Raw genomic sequence first — 6,316 nt, forward strand, 5'->3', positions numbered from 1 at the left:
TTTCTTCCGCGCGCCGTGAGTTGCCCCTTTGATTACGAGCACCGTCCCTCGAACTTCTCTCTTTTTCTCTCGCTCGCTCCTCGTGCACCTCCTCGGGCTTCGTCGTGTTTCTCTCTTCCTCTCTCCTTCTCTTCCCCTCTCTCTCTCTCTCTCTCTCTCTCTCTCTCTCTCACACTTACCCACTTCCCATCCCTTCTCTCGCTCTTTCTCCCCGTTAGGTCGCCAATCTCCTTTACACGGCGACCACCGTTCGTTCTTTCATCCTCTCGCTGCGGGTGCACCACTCCTTTCCTCAGTAATGTCGTCGACGTGCCGAACTGATCCTACGAGATTCTACCTGCGTCCCATATTATTCGCCGGACTTTCGACGAGATGGTCAAACTTGAAACGAGAGAAAATCGCTCGAACAAATTCTTTACGAATTCGGATGATATTCGGAGAGCCTTTCCGTGGATATTAATAACCGGCGAACCTCCGTCGTGAGAACATCCCCCAATTTAATGTCCTCGCGCGACAATTTCGACATTTTGCGAGTATGTATTTTTTATTTTTTCGTCTGATGAGCCGTCCCTCGTGTCCCAGCATCCTGTATGTAATTTGCCTCGCATCAGCGACGACGGAGAGCTTCGATCCTACGCGAGATTCCGCACAACGTCCCATATTATCCACGGACTTTCCATAACGATTAGCCAGGAGAAAAGTGCCGGCGGCTGCGAGCTCTCGTATACGCCTTCTCTTCGTGTATATTATACTTTCCTACTTTGCGTCACGGAACGATCTTTCTCAGCCTGGATGTTACCTCGATGCGACTAATAAATCTCGAATTCCCGCACGCATTCGGGCCACATATATATGTAAATCCGTGTTTCTCTCGATTAATATACATAGATTCTTAAACATCATAAAGTCCTCATTCGTGGACCGCGAAAAGTTTGTACGAAATGGTACGAGTTATCAGTTCCTTTTTTAGAAAACTGTCGATTGATGGATGTTAGACCATAATTGGAAAGTATGTTAGCATTGGTGTTTCTCGAGTTTTTATTTCTATCATAACGCTCTATTTCATTAGTGATAAAATGCAATTAAATATACAATGCAATCTATTTCCTATTGTGACTTATATCGCAAAAACTTTCAAAACAATTGGCTATAAGATGGAGACGCGGACAGGCGTTTCCGTAGCCGTTCGATTACTTCGAGGAGAGAGAGCTTTCGGGAAAGGAAAGAAGGCTACTCCAGTTACGTCAATAACGTTATTTGAACGCGATATATCGTGCGAGCGGTATAATCGCGCCATAAACGCCTACCGCCATCACTACGCGGAACCGATAACGACCGGCTTTGATTTCGCATGTTCTTACTAGACGTATGGACTCGGAGAATCGACACATATATATACTTGAAATAAACTTCGCGGAAAATATATATTCTAGAGTCGTAAAAATCCCGCTGAACGAACTCCGATAATTATTCCAAAGCTCGCGATGACGCAACACGTGACACGTCGCGGAATCACGTGCGCCGAGGAGACTTGAACGCTGGGAAAAAGGAGGTTTACTCCAATTGCATCGTCGCGATCCGCTTCTTCTCACCTGATATGATACATATATTATACATGCCTCGGCGCCGTAATCTCATCAGACGTGTCGGACATGCGGTAATGTCTTGCTTTGCGAAACCGCGAAACTCGGGTAACAGAGTAGCGCGAAGTGTGAATCTGCCCCCGAGTGGGAATCATATTGAATGCCATCCTCTTTCCCACCGGCGGCGATAATTTGCCGCGCTAAGAGCACTTTCGCTTCGTAGGATCGTGCGAGAATATGCGGGTGCGAATATGCCGGAAATTCACAATACAGCACGATGCATAAGTATGTAGGTGAAACTAGATCTAAGAGAGATGGTAAAGAATCGCTGACCATAGTCAACACGCGCTTTCGCAATCTTCTTTCTAAACACATTTTCTTTCCTTTCTACGATATATGGAAGATTGGTTTTGCTAAGATAATTCTATTATTAACGTTACATCACATGTTAAATCGTACATTTTCATAATGACGCGCTTATAAATATTTTCGGACATATATATGTACCTGAAATCGCGCGACAGATGTATACTTTATTTATCTGTAAAATTTTCGAATGTCCTTTCTCGCGGAAATGATCTGCGGGCAAATCGATCACGCGAGGTAAAGAGAGAGAGAGAGAGAGAGAGAGAGAGAAAGAGAGAGGAACTGAGGAGATTCTCCTGCCAGTCAACGTTTCGTCGAACGAGGAGTAACGGCTGCAAGCCTGTTGTGGCGCGTTTTAACGGTATATTTCCATCGTACCGGAGATCTGGGTTGCTGGAACGAGCGCCGCTGCAAACGCATATATACGCGTTTTGGTTTCTCGCGCCGACAATAAAATTACAGCCCAAGACGAGTGTTTTTTCCATAGTTTCTATGCACCGAGCGTGAACAGCTTATCGCCGTGTCTGGCTGGAAAACTTTCCGTTTATACGAACGATAAGAGGCAACAATTAATATTTTACACATATTTCACACACAGAAGTTATATTACAATTGTAAATTTACGGGAAAGTTGTTTTTACGGTTTCCATCAATTTATTTGTTTCTCGTCTTGAAAAAAGCGAAATGATAAGATATATAAAAACACGTGATATTTGAACCAAGATATTTAAAATTCCGTTACTCTGTAAAGAAAATGTGAAACTGTCGTAATGCAACGAATAGAAAAAAAAAAAAGAGTATCGACTATCTAGTTTACAAATAAGGGACACGCTAACGAACGGTCTCGTGACCGTAAAATCACAGCGACATGCGTTCACGCACGAGCGCGTGAAATCGCGCATATATGATAGAAAATCGGCGACTTTGAGCGCCGGGCGGTGGTCGCAGGCGTAACAAATTCGGTCGTTTAACGGCATGCGTGGTGATCGCGATTCTAGCCATTTGATAGAACTGGATAGATCACGACGTGTACGTAACGAGAAGCCACGTGTTATAGAGCGCGTGTTAGAGAGAATGGTGTAACGGGGCCAAGAATTTCGTCCGATAACTTGTCGGCGGAGATATACTTAAGTAAGGGTCGCATTATCGTCGTGCCGCGAAAAGAATTACAAGCGCTAGACGCTGGACCTAGACCGGTTCGTCTACTTTTTCCGACTCCGATCGCCGACAGCCGTATCTGGGAGACGTGTCTTAGTTAGGTAGGATATTTACAGGAAGAAGAACCTAATGTTAAAAACTTCACGACGATCGTATCTATCGTACATATACATATATCTTCGCGTACCAGATTTGCTTATACTTGTTTTTCCGTACATCCTCGCGGAAGGAACGCGAAAGCCGGCAAAAGTCTACGGATTTCACCGAAGATCCCTTCAAATGTCCTCTCCAACGCGTCTCGCAAGAGAGCGACGCTATATGTCGTGTGTAAACGGAGGAGAGACCTACGCGACATGGACTTTCGTGAAAGCGAATGTTTTTTTCGCGATGATGACGGAGGGAAAGAGAGAGAGAGAGAGAGAGAGAAAGAGAGAGAGGTAAACGAGCGGCTATCGCCTCCGGCCTCCGAGCCAGGCGAGGCAGCCAGGTATGCGGCAGGTGACTTTACGATCGCCTGCAGGTAGCAAACACCCCTCCTCGCGAAAGAGGCCAACGCTCTCGGCGTGGCACGCCATTCCAAATCGTACCACTTCGCGGCTTAGACGACGTCTGCCGATTGCCGGTTAATAGGTCGGCTGTTTTGTACTTCTCTCCGTTTCGCGCGTTTTTCCTCTTGTGTTACATATTCGAGAAAACGTGCTTGAGAAAAATCGCTTGACATACCTACTCGTTTCGGTAAAAGTATGCATCGCGTTGCATCCGAGGAATGCATCCCTTATAGGGAGGACTAAGCGTAATTTCGCGCGTGTTAATTTTGAGAATTTTTTTTCTTTTATCTAGTTTTTCTTCCCTTCAAAGGATATAGAACTGCACGAGGTCGCGAAAAGGCCGAGAAAAGAGGGCAACGAATCGCTTCCGTAGATCGTGCGCCACTTCGCGCCGCGTAATTACGATCGACGTTGATTAGCGGTTAATAGGCCGGCATCTTAATCGTTGGACTCACGTGTAACTAGTGATCTCTTTGCTTAATTATTTATGTAATAGCAATGAAATTTATCCGGTAAACGAAGCCCCGTAACGGTTCGGCGTTACTTTAATTGGTCATACGATATGTAATCAGCGATAACGCAAAGTAGAAACATTATTATTCAACGAGTTGCTTGGAGAAAATGAATCCGTTGCGACTTGAAACTGGAACTCGTATTAATATAAAAATTATAGATTACAGATATCTAATAAAAATAAATATAGATACCGATCGCGTTGCGCTCGATATTTTGTAGAAGATGAACATAAAGTAAGTAAAGCTTGTATTTGTATGAGCGTAAAGTTTTCCGTTTGTAAAAATGATCACTCGAAATATCGATCGTCACGATTCACTTATTATTTGCGTTTTCCGATGCATTTGTCGACGGTGTGAGTAGAAAGTTTTTAACAGCATTTGCTCGTACAACAAAACGTTCCGTCTGATCGGTCATATCGAAAGTTTGGTGAAGGAATTCGAGCGATCGAGTAATTAAAGGGGCAGAGAACCTATAATTTCCGCGAGACAGAGACATGAAAGTGGTCCGCGAAGTGAAACTTCCATTACGGCGCGAAATTTTCGGCAACCTCATTGCGGGGGTTAACAACCCTGAGATTTCACGCGTGGCATATCGAGTGGCTGGGGGAGAGGGAGGGAAAAAGTGTGATACGCAGTCGCCTACAGAGGCGATGAATCCGATGCTTGTTTCTTCCTCTCTCTTTTCAATATCTTAAGAGGATAACGACGAAGGTAAAAAAAAAACGAGAGAGATGCTTCGAGGAACTGGTAATAACGGTACCGCAGCTTTAAATCATCTTGCTTTACATATATGTATGTATTGTTAGAATAATTAATATTTTGGTTCTCATCGTGATATGGAAACATCCGCCGCAGTATGCGTCTCTTCGTCGTACAATAATATTTATCTTACTAGAATAGAAGTGTGCGTTGTCACATTTCATCGATTGCACATTGTTAATTGTTTATACATCTATTACAAATGCGAAGAAATATTACAAGCGAACTTTCTTGTGCACTTTTGAGCTTTCCTGAAGTCCGTCAAGTGAGATTCCCACTTTAGTCGAGTTATCTCTGTCCGATTTTACGGTGACCTAGGAAGGCCACTGTGTCAGTAGCTTATTAATAGAAACGTAAGTCAAAAGATGGAACAATTATATATTCCTTTATATGCTTGCTTCCTGATTTAAGCTCACTTTACTCTTCGATTTATGATAGAGCGGAGAAACGGATTTTTTTGCATTATTCTATTTCGATAAAAAATTTATTAGGCTATAATTGAAAATTCTTCCTGTTTGAAAAAAATTTTTTAAATATAAAATACATTATTTTTTTATTGCGCTGTTTATCTAAATTTATACCAGTTATATATATACATATACACATCTCTTTTACACGATTTTTCTATTTATCTATCTATAACAATATATGTATACAACAGTAACGAGATTGAAATATGTGAAAAATCAATGTTGTTGTTAAAAAATTATAATAACTTTATGCACTATTAAATGACCAAATAACGTATTTAAAAGTTATTATTTTAGATACAGTTATTAGAGATACCCTGCCTTATATATTTCAAGACCTATTTAGTAAAAATATAGTAAAAAAATATTATTTTTCTCGATACCTCTCTCGCTTATTTATTTATTTTTTTTTTTGCATACCTCCACGGTGCGTAAAATCTAGTATACACACCAGAGCCATTATTGTCTATACAACCGAATTTTAGAAAAAATTATTAGGAACATAATTGAGATTTTTTTTGTGTCAGCCATGACCTATAAAGCTTCATCCATTCACATTATTTGCGAACAGCCTATGGTCATGCCAACAGTATTGATATGAAAAGGATCCGATTGTCATTCCAATATACACACACATATATACACTTCTACTATATTATTTTTTTAAATGGCAGATCTTTTGGCTCTCAATTAATTTAATACTGACATCTAAACTTTTTTGATGAATGAGAATGTGAATACGTACAATATTACCTTTCCTAATCGTCTTTAATTAGACTAGAAAACGATTTTCATTTATATAATCATTTTATAAATAAATAAATTAATTAATTAATCCTTGTGACAATTATACATCGATGCATACATCTATATGAGCGTTGTATTGTACAAACATCAGCAAATAATATTGACAAATA

Source organism: Prenolepis imparis, unplaced genomic scaffold, assembly GCF_030444845.1.
Source record: "Prenolepis imparis isolate NDT839.2.m4 unplaced genomic scaffold, iyPreImpa1.0 SCAF_9, whole genome shotgun sequence".
Taxonomy (NCBI): Eukaryota; Metazoa; Arthropoda; class Insecta; order Hymenoptera; family Formicidae; genus Prenolepis; species Prenolepis imparis.